Source organism: Mesoplodon mirus (assembly GCF_964341445.2).
Source record: "Mesoplodon mirus genome assembly, chromosome: 12".
NCBI classification, from domain to species: domain Eukaryota; kingdom Metazoa; phylum Chordata; class Mammalia; order Artiodactyla; family Ziphiidae; genus Mesoplodon; species Mesoplodon mirus.
Window position 1 is genome coordinate 6,790,005 of NC_138988.1, and position 17,327 is coordinate 6,807,331.

Sequence of the window (17,327 nt, forward strand, 5' to 3'; positions counted from 1 at the left end):
CCCAGGGATTAGTAACAGCAGAAGGTTACTGTCATGCTGTGGATCTTATATTTATAAGCCCTCAATGGTTTGGGTAGTGTGAGCCTTTTCCGCATGGATAGATCCATTTGGCCTTAGCTGCCAGAGTCAAGATTCCAAGTCTGAGAGGGGAGGCTAGCCCAGAATGGAGATCTGGCTGTATCCTTAACAATTCCTTCTCACCAGGGCTTGGTGGAAGTTTCCGGAGTGGCAGCCCTATGGAAACACTCTGTGTGAGGCTTGCGTGCGTGCAGACACAACCATGTGTGGCTTCCCATAACTTCTGCTCATCCCCCTCTATCCATTTCTGCCCTTCTGCCTGCCTCTCTGCCTGCCCCTGCCTCACCATATCTCCCATGCCCAGGAGACAGAAGAGAGCAGCCTCCAAACATCTGAAGGGTCACCTTGGTCAGAAGTGTAGGCTTGTTTGCTATGGCTCCCATGGGTGGAACTGGGCTCCACAGGTGGAATTTAAAGCATAAGAAGACTGGGTTCTAAACTTGGCTCCACTACTTAAGAGCTGTGTGTCCTTGAACAAGTTTCTGAACCTCTCTGAGCTTCAATTTCCTCTTCTGCGGAATGAGGATGCTAATACGGCCCTTGGACACTTGTTTGCAGGGATCAAATGAAATAATCATAGCAAGGTGGCTGACACAGTGGCCTGGTTTTTCTTGTTCATTGTTGTTATTAATGATATATGGTTACAGTGAGGCAAATTTCAGTGTAAGCAAAAGATTTCCAACAGTCTGAGCCAACTGATGCGGAGAAGATGCCTTGGTAGATGGTGAGCTCCCTTTTACAAACGGTATGCAAGTAGAAGCCTGACGATCGCTTGTCAGGATCCAGAAAACCCCTAGGAGACAAGGAGGTGTTGCCCTGGAGGCCCTCTGAGGTCCCTGCCAGCCCTGAAAAGCAGTGACTGATGTATTTCCTGCACCATTTCAACAGCAATCTGGGGGATGCCCAAGTTCAAGGAGGCTCTGATTCTCAGACTTGACAAGGTCAACCCCAAACCAGCAATGCCTGGCTCTCTCACCTATAAGAGTAGAAGGAGAGGACTTCCCTGGTGGCGCAGTGGTTGAGAGTCTGCCTGCCGATGCAGGGGACACGGGTTCGTGCCCCGGTCCGGGAAAATCCCACATGCTGCAGAGCGGCTAGGCCCGTGAGCCATGGCCACTGAGCCTGCACGTCCGGAGCCTGTGCTCCGCAACGAGAGAGGCCACAACAGTGAGAGACCTGCGTACCGCAAAAAAAAAAAAAAAAAAAAAAAAAAAAAGAGTAGAAGGAGAAAAGCCATATAAGATCTTGAGCAAACAGTGAGGGTCAGAGTGGTTCCATGGTGGCTTGATTGGATTGTTAAGTTACCAGGAGGTAGTGCTGAATAGTGGTTAGGACTCCAGGGTCCTGAGGTCAGGCAAAACTGGGTCTTAGTCCTGGTCCAGCCACTGCTGAGCAGTTGTCCTTGCAGAAGTGACTTAACCTCTCTGGCATCAGTGTCCCCGTCTGTAAAGTGGTGATGATAGTATCTTCCTCATGGGTTGATACGAGAATTGGATGAAATAATACATGCAAAGTTCTTGGCTCTGTGCTGACCCATAGCCAACACTCAGTATAAGGTGCTGGTATCATTAGTACTCTAACAATTTTTTTTTTTTTTTTTTTTTTTTTTTGTGGTACGCGGGCCTCTCACTGTTGTGGCCTCTCCCGTTGCGGAGCACAGGCTCTGGACGCACAGGCTCAACGGCCATGGCTCATGGGCCCAGCTGCTCCGCAGCATGTGGGATCTTCCCGGCCCGGGGCATGAACCCGTGTCCTCTGCATTGGCAGGCGGACTCCCAACCACTGCGCCACCAGGGAAGCCTTCTAACAATTTTTTAAAAAAGAAACAAAAGTTTTGTGTCAGCCTGTTTATATAATGCAACGAGGTGGAAGAGAAATGAACTAGGAATTCAGAAAATAATGGTGGGAAAATAAGATGGAACCATGGGAAAGTTAGTTCACAGCCTATGGCTTATATTTGGTTTTGAGTCTCCCAGAAGCCAAAGCAAAGAGGGAAACCAGATGTGTTTCACATACATACATAATTGTAACCATACCTAAGGCAAAAACAATCATATTCATTATAGAACATATGGGTGGGTATTCCATAATTTATTTACTTAATCCCCATTGGTGGGCATTTAGGTTGTTTCCGATTTTACTCTATCATAAACAATGTTACCATGAACATCCTAGTACCCACATGTTTAACTGATTCTTAATATTTACCCAACGTTGCTATCAATTCAGTGACCAAGTTGAGGCGCAGACCTACCTAGTCTTCCGGAAGGGAACAAACAGAGCTTGGATGAGATGGGGGTCCTGAGAAGAAATTAGGGACTGGAGATTGAGAAGGGCTGGTGGGTGGAGGGGACAGGGCAAGAGGTGATTCAGGGAGACATCCAGCCATCGTTTCCCTGCCGAGTTTTCCCTCCTTCCCCAAGGCCCAGTGGGGGAGATCCTGCAGACCAAGAAGGGAAAATGAGGCAGGATCCCCACCACAGGGAGGGGAGCAGCTCGTCATGAGATCAGACCAGATATGAGACAGAGAATAGCAACCCACTCTCTCACCAGGAGCAAGCTCATGCCTAACTCTGCAGCCACGCCGAGCTACGCACCATTCCCTGTCATGCCACCTTGCCTCTGCTCCTGCCGTCCCTCCAGCATGGAACACCCTCTCACTAGTTCTGGCCCCTGGTAATCATCTTTAGATGCAGATCAAATGGTCTCCTTTCCATAACGGCTTTTGTCACCACCCCACAGCGCTCTAGAGGATCACAGTACCTCCCACGATGTAGTGCCGTGACCGTTTATATACTGGTGATCTCGCCCACCCTACCCTCCAGACTCTGAGTTCCCCAAGAGCAGGGATGTTGTTTGTTGAGTCCCTCCTGAAAGCATGTTCTAGAAATGCACAAAGGATGCAGCTTTTGTGTCAGGTGCTCTTGGAGATGCAGGATAATCTAGCAGTTAAGTGCAGCAATTTTAGAGTCAGGAAGCGTTTGAATCACGGCTCTGCCTCTTGCTATGGGACCTTGGGCAAGTCACTTCACCTCTCTGAGCCTCAGCTTCTTCATCTGTAAAATGGGGATGATAATACTAGCAGACATGTTCTGATCCATGTGCCAGACATTGCAGATGTTTGCTTACTGAAATGTCAGGGGACTCCTGGGGAGTTAGCCACTATGATGCCCTACAACACTTAGCACGTGTGCCATGGAAGCCAGCCGCCGCCACATCCCATTCTGGCCAGGCATCCAGAGATCAGCTGACTTCTCTCCATCACTCATTCAGACGATCAGTTGAGCAGCAACTGTGTACCAGGTGCAGTGTTAGGCTCTGAGAGACTAGCTAAACACAGGACAAATGCTCTCTGCTCCCAGGAGCTCTCAGTCTGGTGGAGGAGACAAGAATCAAACAAATCATCACACAGATAACTGTACAGTTTCCATCCCAGGAACTGCTATGAGAGCCACATACAGATGCTCTATGAGCACATCGGGAATGGCTTCTGATTAGAGTGTCAGGGAAGACCATTCTGCCCCAGTGACCTGGATGATCAGAAGAATTTGCCAGGAAGAAAGCAGGCCATGAGGGGCACAAGAAAAGGGAGCATGATATGCAAAGGCCCTGAAGTGGGAACAGGTCTCATGCTCTGGGAACACTGAAGGAGGGCCAAGGTGACTAGAGTCCACAGAGCAGGAGACTGGCGCTCTGAGGAGGGTGTGTAGGGGCCGGCAGGACGTGTGTAGACTTTGGACATTATCCTAACTGCAGGAGAGCCATTAAAGGATTAAAGCTTCCTGTAATGGGATCTGGCTTCCAGAAGACCCTTCTGTTGGAGAGTGGATTGATTATGGGGGTGAGAGTGAAGGCCAGAGACCAGGTCAAAGGTACGAAATTCATTCAGGCCAGTGATGACAGTGGACCGATGGGCTGGTAACCATGTAGGGGAGAGGCGGGAGAGGGATGCAGAACCTATGGGATTGGGCCGTGGGCTGGCTGTGAGCCATTGATGGGTGGCAGGCAGCTGATTGGCTGTGGGAGCCGTATCCTGAGACTGGAGGAGGAGGAGAGAAGGACAGGGCTCAGCTGGGCCCGTGGGGCATTTGAGGGGCTTCTCAGCTGCAAGGCCAGACACTCACAAGAGGGGCCGGCCATGGGGAGGTGCCTTTGTTTTCAGAACGTGTCAGAGAGAGAGCCTCAGCGAGATAGCACAGGTTGTCAGCCCCTGCCTTGAGGACCTGCCGAGCCGTGCCTCCTCAGAGGCCAGGTCCTGGCTGTCCACAGCCGTGTCAGAAGCTTGGCGCATTCTGACTGAGGGGCTCTCACACCCGAGGCTCCCCACCCTGGTCTGCCTGTGACACCTCGTTATGGAGGACGTCTACTACACCATGCTTTTCCCTGGTTTGTTCAGAAGCCCAGCTGCCGCCTTTGAGTTTCACCCATCTCATTATCCCTGGAGTTTCTACTTCTTTTTGCGAAAATTTAATTGCCTGCTAGATTTGAGAGGGCCTGGACCAGCTGTTCAGGTTTGGGAAGTCAGAGTTAAATGCACCCAATGATCAAAGGCTGCAAGAGGCCAGCATCCTTCTTATCAGCAGCGCCTTTAAACCGGGGCAACTTCACTCCTCCCAAAATGGAAACCAAATCGTTCAGCACGGAAACTTGAAAGGAAGAGTGTTAAGCAATTCCCAGCATTTGAACTGCCTGCTGCATCTTTAAATCATTTCGCTTTGGAAGCGGAATACCCAGGATTCCTGAGCTCCCCTTGAGGGAACACGAGCGGGGACGTCATCTGTGGGCCTTGTGCCTCCTTGAAGATTCTTTCCAATCAAGCCCAGGATGAATCTTGAGAAGCCAGTGAGGTCTGCAGATAGCCTCCAAGCTCCCGCTTTGCCCCATCTGGCTCCCCACCACATTTCAGAGGGCAAGACTGGAAGTCAAAGGACCTGGATTCAAACCCAGCATCCCTGCTGGGCGGCCTGGAGCGTGTCTGTCCTTGCCTGAGGTCTGCTCACCTGTAAAATGGGCTGATTACGTCCCTATCTACCTCACAGGTTTTTGAGAGGCCTCCATAAGACACGAAGTGTGAAAGTGAACAAAAGCATCACAACCCCAGTGGTTACCAGTTATTCTGCCTGTTACCCCTCCCAGGGACACACATGTTTCAAAAAATAAGGAACTTAGAGAAACAGGCAGAGTTTCTCAGGGAAGAAAGGAATTTCTAAAATGTTGGAAAACAAATTAGTGTTTGAAGGGCAGGTATACCAAGTGTGAAGTTACCTGGAGAGCCATGAGGTATAAACATAGCAGAGGAGGTGACAGAAGCAGCTGGCCTCACTCCTGGAGGCTGCACGGCCACCTTCTGGCATCCTCCTCTCCCCTCTCCTCCTCTCACCGCTCCTGCCTGCCTTTCCTCCCCTTTCTGTTCTACTGGCTCCCCTCACCCATTTTTTTTACACACTGGTTTTTAAAAAGTTACCACCTTAACCAGTTTTAAGTGTACAGTTCAGTAGTGTTCAGTGTTTTCACATTGTTGTGCAACAGATCATCTTTTCATCTTGCAGAACTCTGAAACTCTACACCCATTACACGCTAATTCTCACTCCCCCCTCCCCACACCCATCTGTCTCCTTTTTTTCTTCTGAGTTCCATTCTCTCTTTTTTGTTCCAAGAAAGTTATAAGCTATGTAAGTCAAGAGCCTTTCTGTGGAAAGTGACTCAAACTGGCTGAAGCCCAAAAAGGAATTTATTGGCTTGTGTTAACTGAAAAGTCCTAGGGCAACAGGCTTCAGGTATAGCTGGATCCAGGGGCTGGGACAATAATATCAGAACTTATTCTCTTCCTCTCTCTCTCCATCTCTCATTTCTGCCTCTTGCTGTTCGGGCTGCACCCTCAGGCATTCTCTCCTTGTGTGGGGGTAAATGTGGCCCCCAGCAGCTTCAGGTTTACATCCTAACAGCTCAGCCACCCCAAAAGAAAGAGAGCACTTCACTCCCCTTAGTCTTAGCAAAAGTCTTAAGGCTAACTCTCAGTGGCTCACAGGTCACGTGCACATCCACAGACCGGTCACTGGGTGGGGACCGCAAAGCTTTGTTTGGCCAAGGCTGGGATTGACACCCATCCTGGGAGTCCCATCAAAGTCCCACAGTCTGAGAGTCAGGAACGAGCAATTTCCCAAAGGCAATCCAGGCTGCTCTGACCCAGAGGAAGAGGCACAGATGCCAGCAGAGGCACCACAGGCATCACCATGCCAGGCAGGACACTTCATTCTGCCAAGTAGCTTATTACGATCCTGGCCTTCCTTCCTGGTATTGCCTTACTTCTGGATATGGGGGAAATGTCCCCGGATTACTCGCTTGCCATGCCACCTTCACAGTACCATCTTCAGCCAGCATGCAGCGCTACACCCCCCAGCTTTGGGCCATGCCTAGTTCTGCCACTGTACCTCTGATACCTGTCCTCCCCAACCACCTTGGTCCTTTCACCATGATGACCCACCTTCTGCTTCTTAGCAGGATAGAGTATAAACAGCATGAGCCTCAGACTCACACAGATCTGGGTTCGAATCTCTGCCACTGACTGAGATAAATGATGGCAGGGGAAGGATGAAGACCGAATAATGGTACAGAACTTTGCCCTCTGGTACAACACTTGTTCCAGCTGCTTCTGACCACTCTCCCCACCCCGGACACAGCCCTTGGTGACTGCGCCCTGTGGTACCCGACTCAATGCCCAATCCATTTCTCCTCCCTCCCTGTGAAGTTGGCCCCAGTACCCTGTCCTCTGGGAATCCTATCCCCTCCATGCCCACTCCCTGCATCCCACTGCAGCCTGGTCTCTACTGGAGCCCTGCCCTGGGATCTCTCTGCCACCTCCTTCCATCAGCTCTTCTATTAGAATGTTCTTCTGTCTCCTTCCCTTGCACTGCTGAAGCACGATCTCCCTGGGAATCCAGGCTCATCAAGGCCATGAGAGACCTGAGCTGAGCTGGTGGAGCATTTGCAGTTTGACTTTTTTGATGTACTTCTTAGAAGCCCATGTTTCCCAAGCATCTGCCTGCCCTCCAGCATCTTCATTTATCTCCTCAGCCACTCCTGGGCCCCTGGAACTGGAACTGGATCCCTGAGGCCACAGTGGCCACCCCAGGGTCCACTCCCCATGCTTACCTCTGTGTCTCAGAATAGAGACCCAGGCTGGAGGCCATAGAAACCAGTTATAAATACCCGGCCAGGGAAGGAAGGAGGGAGGTCACCACCTGGGGCTCAGAGTAACTCATGGTGGGGGAGCAGGAATCGGGGAGCATGAGTACCACCCAAGCCTGGCGTCCTGGGAGAAAAAGGAAGAACTGAAATATCACACAGTCCTGGGTTCAAATCCTGACTTAGACATCCACCTGCTGTGTGACCTTGGGCAAAGCACTATACCTCTCTGAGCCTTAGTTTTGCACATCTGCAAAGTGGGGACAATGGCACCCCCCGCAAAGGGTTGCTGTGAGCATTCAATGACATGATACTTGGAAGAAGCTCAATGAATATGATTCCAATTAATAAAATAGGAAAGAATAAATAAATGGATATAACAGTATTTTTTCTATAATAGTATAAATAATGTAATAACATGTCAGTTCTGCATACGTGTTCTGAGCACACACTACGTGGCCTCCTTGCTGTTTCTCAGACGCGCCAGACACAGTCTTTGGGGATTTTGCCCTTTCCGTTCCCTCCCCAGGAATGCTTCTCCCCACATGTCTACGTGGCTCACGCTACTCACTGACTCCAGTAGGGGTGTAAACACCACCTTCTCAGAGAGGCCTTTCCTGGCCCCTTATCCAAAGCAGAGGCTCCCCTGTCATTCCCTGCCCCTTGCTGTGCCTCCATGCTTCATCACAGTGACACCCCCGCCTGGTACATTCTGTTTTTATTTGTGTAGATTGTTCCATGTCTGTCTCCTCCACCACTGGAAAGTCAGCTCATGGGGGCAGGGACCTTGTTCCCCTCTATCCTTCCAGAGCTAGAGGAGAGCTTGGCACGTAATAGGTGCTCAGTAAAGATTTGAGGTCTGTCAGAGATGAATCAGACACTCCCCTGCCCTGGAGACCGTGGTTTTACACTAGGAAGCATCTAAGGTAATAACCTTTCTAATGAAAACAACGGCCATTTACTACAAGCCTACTCTGTGCCATCGCTATGCTAAACCCTTCCCATGTAGCACCTTATGTGCTCCTCCCGACAACCCAGCGATGGAACAGAGGAGACGAAGCTCAGAGAGGAGGTGTAACTGGCCCAGAACCACACAGGCAAGGCCAGGACTGGAGCCCAGGGGTATCTGACAGCATGGCTTGAGCCCTAAACATGAAGCCAGGGTGCCACAGAAAAGCTGGAAACGCAGCACAAAGAGTACCCCATGACCTTGCACCTTGACGTCAAGGAAGGCTGCTTGGAGGAGGTGGCATGTGAGCTGGATCTTGATGGACACATAAGGGGTTTTCTAGGCAAAGAGGAGGAAGAGGAACATTCAGGTGTCAATTCTGTGGTCCATTCCACAAGCATTCATTGAGCGCCTTGTGTGTGCCAGGCAGAGATAACGCTCTTCTGGGAATGAGGCTCTTGAATTCCAAAGGCTTTAGAGCCAGTGGCCTTGGGGGACCCATGGCAGGCCTGGTCCTGACTGAGAGAAAGGGGGGAGCAGGTATTGAGTGCCGACCGCGTGCCAGGCGTGGTGCCGCAGGCTTCCCCTTTGTCCTTTTGCACTGTTCTCTCTCCACCTGATGTGAAGGGTGCTGTGCCCATTTTCAGATGAGGAAACTGAGGCTACAAGGCCGTGGGCTGTGAATGCTGGCTCCAGGCCACCTGTGTTTGGTGGTGGGACACAGGAGGAGAGCGCCTTCTACCTGCCATAAAACGAGCCACTGGCCTGCCGAGAGAGACAGAGGGGACAGGGTTTGGGGCCCTGGGTCCCAATGAGACCTGTCGGTGGAGAATCAGCAGAGAAGTGGCCTAGAAGATCCAACCCCTCGGCGGATGGTGTCAGTGGCCTTGGGGAGGTCTCTGTCATTATCTTTGTCTCATGCTTTGTGACCCTGAGCAAATCACTCATTTCTCTGGGCCTCTCCTTTCCTTAACTCCAAGTTCGCTAAATGATCTCCAAGGCCCCGGCTTCTGGCTCAGACCTTGCAGATTTCTAACCCTAGCACATTAGTTTCCTATTGCTGCTACAACAAATTCTCACAAACCAAGTAACTTAAAATATATCAGCTAATAGCTCTCTAAGTCAGGAGTCAGGTGCAGGTCTACAGGGCTAAAATCAAGGGCTCTGTCCCCTTCTGGACGCTCCTGTGGAATATCCGATTCCCTGCCTTTTCCAGCTTCTAAAGGCTGCCAACGTGTTTCTCACGGGCCCTTCCGCCCTCTTCAGGTCAGCTGATGAGCAACCTTGATGCCGTCTGCAACCTTGGTCCCCGTTTGCCGCATAACCTGACATAGTCACAGGCTCGGGGATTAGAACATGGGTGTCTTTGGGTGGCTGCTGTTCTGTTCCCCACACCTGGCAAACATCTGGGGAGGCCTTGGGCAGCTGTTTCTTCTCTCTGGACCTCAGCTTCCTATATTTTGAAATGGGGTGATCATTACAACCTCCCCGCCCATATGGCTGCTTTGGAAACAAACTGAGATCATGTCTGTTCAGGTGGATTAGAGAGGCTCAGGCACTGTTCATGGGTTAGTTCTCTATTCCTGGGGTGTTTCTGCTGCTAGTATCAGCTGCTGCTGGCTCTCACTGAGTACCCAAACATCCCGTGCTCTGCTCTGAAAGGCTGCAGCCCCTCCACCCCTTACCCCAGAAAGCAACCATGTTTCTCTCAATCGCTGCTGCTTTTTATAATCTCTCATGTCTTTTCACAGAACCCCAGGGGCCCCTGGCATTTGGGAGTTGAGGAATGTCACTCAAGGAGGCTTACTGAACGCTGAACAGTAGCCCTCATGAGGTCATATGGCCACTTAGCAACTCCTCAGGCCCTTAATAACCGGACCGGAAGTGTTGATATTTACCCAGCAGAAACTTTGGGCTATATGGAGAACACCCAGTTCCTTCCAGAGAACTGCAGGCCCTCAAAGGCAAGCTCCACCCACTCGTAGCTGCTGTTCTGGCTGTTTTTAGAGTAGGCCTGTGAGGGCACAGGGAGCCTTGGGTTGCGCCTGGCTCTGTGCCTCCTGCTGAGACTCAGTTTCCCTCGCAACGTGGGGATCAGATAAAATGATCAGCAAATAGGGTGACCATATGTCCTGGTTGGCCTAGAACAGTCCTGGCTTATCATGACTATTAGAAATGTCCTTTTTATTCTCAAAAGTGTCCCCATCTGGAAGATCAATTTTCTGATCGCCCTAAGGCCACCTCCAGCCCTTGAATGTATTTTTCTTCCCCTCTACCCTCTCCTGCTGTCCTGAATTAATCCTGAATAGTTCAGCCAAGATTTTTCAAGGGCTCTTTCTGTGCCATACCCAGAGCTGGGAACCGAGGCAAACCAGATACGATCCCTGCTCTCGGGAGCTTCCAGTCCAGGGAAGAATGCCACTTAACACTCTGCCGGATCTAGGATTGCATCCAGAACCTTGCCATTCTCAGCTTCACTTGCACTCTCCCCACTAAGCTATTTTAGTAAATAATAATACTCCTTGGTATTTGGGTGGCCTTTTGCAGTTTCTAAAGTGTTTCCCTTCTGTTCCCTCATTTAACCCTGATGTATTGGAGGGTGTGATTTCAAGTCCCCATTGTACAGATGAGGAGCTGGAGGCCAGGGGTCACAGAGGGTGGTGGTCAAGACAGTGAATGGCTGGGTGCCCTTGGGAAGCAACTCAAAATCCACCTCCTCACCTGTGAAATAGAAATATTAGCACCTGCTGCAGAGAACTGTTGTGAAGAGTACACGCGACAGCGCAGAAAAATTCCTTAAAAAATGGCAGCTGCCTAAAATGAGCGCCTCCACCCTGAGCTGTTGTGGCCCACCAGTTGCATTTTGAGACCCTTCTCCTGCTCCTCACGTGCCCACAGACGCCCGTTTGGGGGTCTCCCGACGCTTTGCAGAGCCCTGGGAATATCTCGCTGGAGTCCGAGCTCTGCCTCAGGGCCGCAGTGTGCCGTGCGTTCAGCCTCAGCCTCTTCATTTGTAGAATGGGCATGAGAATCGGTCATTGTGAGGATGGGCTGAAGCAAAGCATGCAGAGGGCTTGGTAGGGGGCCCAGCACACAGGAGTGGTGCTCGGAAGACTTCTGTGTTGCCTTCCTGACGTGAAGTGTCGGAGGGGTCTTTGAACCCTTTGCGGGGCGAGGAGTCCCCACAGGTGGGACTTGGGACTTGCCTCCCGACCCCGGAAGCCTGTGCCACCACGTGCTTTAGGTCCTCTGCGTCCAGCCGCGCTGGCAGGGAGGGGGTTGGGCTGATGAAAGCTGCTCCCTCAGCCCCACTCACCTTGCCGGAGGGAGCAGGGTCCCTCTTCCCCTTTGCTTTACAGAGCAGCTCCACCGGGGCAAATCTGTCAGATTCCATGGTGATGCCTAAGTGGTTTCCCGCCCACACCCCTTGCAGCACTCTGAGTCACCACCCAGCGCTGAGGCGAGGCGGAGGCCGTGGGAAGGGTGTTCCCTCTCCAGCTGCAGCAATGCTGCACAAGATTGCTCCAGAAAGCCAGGACCGTGCCCCACGATAAGCACAGCTACCCTCCTTATGCAACTTTTTGACATTGTTCAAAAGCAAGGCTAATGTTCCTTCACTTCCATTTGCTGAGGGCCCTAGAGAGCCGGCCCAGCCAGACCTTATGCCCTGCTTCCTGCAGCCCAGGCAGAGGCCGGCCTCCACACTATACAGGTGGGGAAACTGAGCCGTGCCTGTGACCGCATGGCTAGGACACTCGCAGCCCCGGCCCTCTGCACCAGCCCTCAGACCTCCCCCTCTATGGCCGGCGGGCTCCTTACTTAGCTTTTGGAACCAGAGACAGCAAAACAGGTAATATGATACATTTTATTCTTTGTCAAATGAAACGTAATTGTGAGCAGTTATGTCCGGTTGGTGGGCTAGAAGTTTGAAGTCGATTTCTGATAAAAAGAAAGAAAAATCTATTTCTAAATATAAGTTCACATAAACTAGAAGCACGTTTTAGGGGGAATATTTCTTTATACGAAACTTCAAAACTTCTTTGTAGTGCAAAGCTGGGCCTGTGGAGGATGCATGTGGTAACTGAGTATTAAAGGGAAAGGACGTGGTGCTGAGGATCATACTTTGCAGATAGCAGCCGCAGTGATCACAGGTCCTAGCTTGGATCTGGCACTCTTGCCCCATTGTCACTGTGCTGCAGTGTGTGGGCATCCATTCACCTTTGCCTTGCCTGGTCCTAAAACAGCACTACCTGCTTCTCCAGGGGCTGTGTCTTTCCTCTTTCCCCACTGAATTCACTAATTGTTCTTCCATCAGGTACTCAACTCACTGTCCTGTGAGCTAATTAGGACTCGAGCTCAGCTTGGGAGGCCCTGTGTTGGTGGGGGAGGGGATAGAAAATATTTGCATAGTCATTCCGGTGACTTTGCATGTTGGCTGCCCCTGGCTGGAGTCTGCCAGGTGAACCGCTATGCTCTCTGGCTCAGGCCAGAGGGAAGTAGCCATAAATGAGAGTGGAGGGGGCGGAAAGGGTCCACAGGCGTTCCCACCAACCTCAGGCCTGTCTGAGCCTTAAACTTGCTTGACCTGGGTCGAGAAAAGCCAGACTGCCCTTTCAGCCAGCGGAGCAGCAGGCTGAGTCATATCCTGCCAGCAGCCTGGCCTGATTGGAGTTTATGCTCTGGTCTACATCAGGTCTTGGCTGCTCTGCCTAACAGCTTCCTTCTCTCCCAGAGCAACTGTGAATGTTTCCCCTTCCTTTTCACCATGACCTCAGCCGGCATGGATTTCCTACTATTTAAAACTCTTCTGCAGCTCATTCGGTAGAGTTTGGGGTGACACTGATCCTCACCATAATCAGAAGAGTGTGTGATGTTGGTGCCCAGGCAGCCTGGGTTCCTGGAATTGTCTTGACAAGGTTTCTATAAAATGAATTTCTGTATATGAAAACCTGGGTTCTGGTTGACTTTCATTGGAGCATTTAGAATGTCTCCTTCTGGAAGGGAGAAGTTTTTAACCCCAAAAGTTAAGAGAGCTGTATCTCAGATTGCTCCAGGTCTTAAAAAAGAAAAAAAAAGAAAAAATCAGAGAAAAATGTGCTTTCTGAAAACAAACAAAACAAAAATCTGATTTATAGAATTAGGATCTAATTTATTTCTGTGTTAAAGAGGAAAAAATAAAGATATTGTTATGTGGTTGAATTAATCTTGAGATGACTGAAAAGAAAAACAGTAATCTGCAGCAAGGTAAAATGCCCTAAGTTCCAACTTATTCTTCAGTAAAGTGTCTTGTCACATTTCTACTATTTGCTCAGCTTCTAATTCTTAGAAAAATATGTCTTATTAGCTTCCCTTTGAAATAAATATTTATTGCTTTTATATTTTTCTCAACTCTTCGGTTGCTCATACTGTTGAGACTTCAGAGGCTCTGTTCTCTGGCTAGTCAGCCACAAAAGATTCCCTTGGGCTGAGTCCCCAAGACCTATCTTGCAATAGAAGTCATTGTTATTATGATTTCCTTGGGGCTCTTAACAGAATGTGACCACATGGCAGGATACCAGAAATCATATGAAATTTGGAGTCAGAACAGCCATTTATTTGCTTTGTGTCTTTGAGCAGGTGACTTAACCTTTCTGACTCCCCTTAATTTCAGCATCAATGAGCAGGGTCAAGTGCCCCTCCTTGTGCTCCCCTGCCATTGTGTGAGCCTTTGTTTGCCACATTGAGCTATGTGCTTCCCTTGTCTACCTCCTCAATCCCTCCCGGACCCTGAGAGCTACCTGGGGAGAGAGTCTTGTCATCTCTGTGTCCCTGTGCCTAGCACAGAGGCTGGCAAGGAGCAGAGGGCAGGGGTTTTGGGGTGGGAAAAAGGAAGGAAGGGGAGGGAAGGAGGAAGAGAGGAAGGAAAAGTAGGGGGAAGTGCAAATTTTCAGCTCCCCTGGAACTCATAGTTATTTATTTTAACAACAGACTGGCCTAAGTGATAAGACATGCTAAAAACAATAGTATTGCTGCCACGTATCACTTCCCAGTTTTCACCGATTTTACCATCATCTTATAGCTGACACATATTGAGCACTTATTTATACATGTGAGCCTGTTTACTCTCCTAGCAGCCTGTGTGGTAGCCACCACCATGATCCTCCATTGACAGATGACAAACCAGAGGTCAGGAGAGGTTGAATCACTTGCCCATGTCACACAGCTGGCACATGGTTGGACCCTGGATTTGAGCCCAGGTCCCCAAGATTCTAGAGCTGGTGCATTTAACCAGTGTACCCTCAGCACCCAGTTTAGGACTTGACAAGCAGTTGATTTCAATAAAGTGTCTTTGATTGATTGAGTGAGTGAGTGAATGTTCTTCCATGGCCATTCTCTCACTAGACTTTCAATCACACTCTTAGTTCTTTCTTCCTGGAATATGTGATGATTAAAACAGAACATCTCAGGCTTGGGTTCAGATATGAGCTTTTCACGTCACTCTGGGAAAGTTACCCCTCTCTGAGCGTCAGCTTCTTTCCTATCAACATGAGAATAATATCAGTGCCTTTCATCTCAGCCTGGGTTCTCCCAGAAGCAGACCATGAGACAATGATTCAAGTGTAAATAATTTATTTGGGAGGCACAGGAATGCAAGTAGGGGAACAGGAAAGTGAGACAGGAATGGGCAAGAGGTGTTTTTAAGCAAGTTAATTATCAGTGGCCATCCTTTATCAATGTCATAGGCACATGGCTTCATCGAGGGAGAAGATACACATGTGGTGAGGGGACTTTGGGGGCTGGTTTCTAGCTCTAGAGAGGGGAAGTGATGGGAAAGTGGAGTCGGAAGGAAGGATCCCTGGCAGGCCCCAAGTTGGGGCCTGGAGCGGAGCTGTCCCAGGTGTGACCCCGCCGTGCCCCCATGGAGGGGTGTATTGGCTGGTGGCTGGGTCAGAGCCAGGCAAAGCCCGGGGACCCAGACCCTTCCTCTGTTCCCCATAGGTAACCCTGGACAGAGGGACTGGGTAGGGTGGGCCCAGGGAAGGAGAGGTCGGACCGAGGTGGGCAAGGGGCACAATGAGAGGGTCTTTGGTCTTCAGTGGGGAGACTGAAGGATGGGAGGGAGGGGATGTGAGAGGCCTCCTTCCCTCCCTCCTCTGCCCCCTGCTGGAGTCAGGCTGATGGAGGCTTATCAGACTAAGGTCCAGCCTCGGGACGATGGGATAATCATTTGAGGGGAGGGGGCTGTGAGGGTGCTGGGGGATGGGCAAGCCCATCTTCCTGACTGATGTACCATGTGCAAGCATGTTTTCCTACATATATGTTTACTACAGAAAACAGGGAAATACAGACACTTTATAGAAGAACCGAAACCTTTACCCCACAGTGTTGACATTTGGGGAACATTATGTCTTTCAAAATTACTATATCTTTTTTTTTTCTAGGCTATAAACATAATACATTTCTTGTTGTAGGTCATAGAAATTGAGATCTTATCTACTCTGCATTTTTCACCTCAGGTTATTAAGATATTTTCCTGGGTCATTAAAAATTATTTGAGGGCTTCCCTGGTGGCACAGTGGTTGAGAGTCCGCCTGCCGATGCAGGGGACACAGGTTCGTGCCCTGGTCCAGGAAGATCCCACATGCCGCGGAGCAGCTGGGCCCGTGAGCCATGGCCACTGGGCCTGTGCGTCCGGAGCCTGTGCTCCGCAACGGGAGAGGCCACAGCAGTGAGAGGCCCGTGTACCCCCCCCCAAAAAAAAAATTATTTGAAAACATGATTATTGATAGATACATAATATTCTGTCCTATGGCTTCTCAGTAATTTACATAACTAATCTCTTAGATTAGAAATTTAGATTGTGTCAAGATTATTGCCATGATTAAAAAGAAAAACACCGTGATCAACATCGATATGGCTCAAACATTGTTTGCATTTCTAATTACTTCCGTTAGAATAAGTTCTTAAGCAAAATGACTGGGTAAGAGGATGTACATTTTTTCCTTTATTTCGTTTTTTAGTATTATATTTAATACATACAAAGGAAATTATGTAGCATATATGTTAGTTTAATAATACAATGTATATCGTGGACTTAGAATGTCACCAATAATTTGCATATCCCTGTGTGAGTGTCCCCATCCCAACCCCCTGCCTCTTCCAGAGGAAATGACCATCCTGTGTTTATCATTTCCTTGCTTTTTTTTTTTTTCTATAGATTGTATTTTTTAGAGCAATTTTAGGTTCACAGCAAAACTGAATAGAAAGTACAGAGAATTCCCATATGCCTTTTTTAAAAAAACAATTTTATCTCGTGTGTGTATGCTTACACCGTCTATTGTTTAGTTTTGCTTTTGCTTTAGTTCCTTAAAATGTCATTGCGCCGTATGGAACCTTTTGAGTCTTGCTTCTTTCCGGCAACACTGGGTTTCTCTGATTCATCCACGTGGTTGCTGCAGCTGGAGTTGGTGCATTTGTATGGCTGTATAGTATTCCGAGGCATGAAGATATTGCACTCTTGTTGATTTGTTCTCCTTCTGGTGAACATGTGAGTTGTTTCCAAGCAGCTGTTGCAATCACTGTTGCTGGCGACATTCTTGGCCATGGCGCCATCACCTAGAAAGGGAACACACGAGGTTAAAACAGATGTGGGAGGGGGTAGAATCCAGAGTGGGGCACACACAGCTTGAGTTGAGCTGTCCACAGGCCATGAACTGATTTGGTTTTGGAGGAGGGCTACTACACAGAATGTCTCATGGGCTTGCCTGAACTAGAATGCGCCATTTCTCATCTCTCAAGCTCAGCTGCCAAGGTCATTGTCTTGGGCTTGGGAGCAAGAGTAGAACCCTCTCCCCTGCCCACCTTCAAGGAGGCAGAAGCACTGATTGTGAAGGGAATCACTGTCCCTCCCTCTTTAGCCTCGGTGCCATTCAATATGAGCATCCCTAAGTGTGGAGTGTATACCCCTGATGGTACCTAAGAGGATACTAGGTGGTATGAAATAACAGCCCATCACCTGGTGAGAAAACTCATCTGTTTCCAGTTCTCTTTCAGTCTTCCAGGTTACCTCAAGGCAAAAGGTTCTGTCTGGAACTAGTGTGTCTTTAATTATGGCCCCCTCCCTGCCTGAACACTG

General features: G+C 49.5%; 1 protein-coding gene across 1 annotated transcript in view; it reads left to right on the forward strand.

The window, feature by feature from the left end:
* Window positions 1–11,561: 11,561 nt before the first annotated feature.
* Window positions 11,562–17,327, forward strand: part of ATP2B2 (ATPase plasma membrane Ca2+ transporting 2) — a 205,370-nt gene continuing 199,604 nt past the window's right edge. Inside the window, exon 1 of the mRNA XM_082639686.1 lies at window positions 11,562–12,062. The gene's annotated coding sequence lies outside the window, so the exon portion shown is untranslated. The remainder of the gene's footprint in view (window positions 12,063–17,327) is intronic.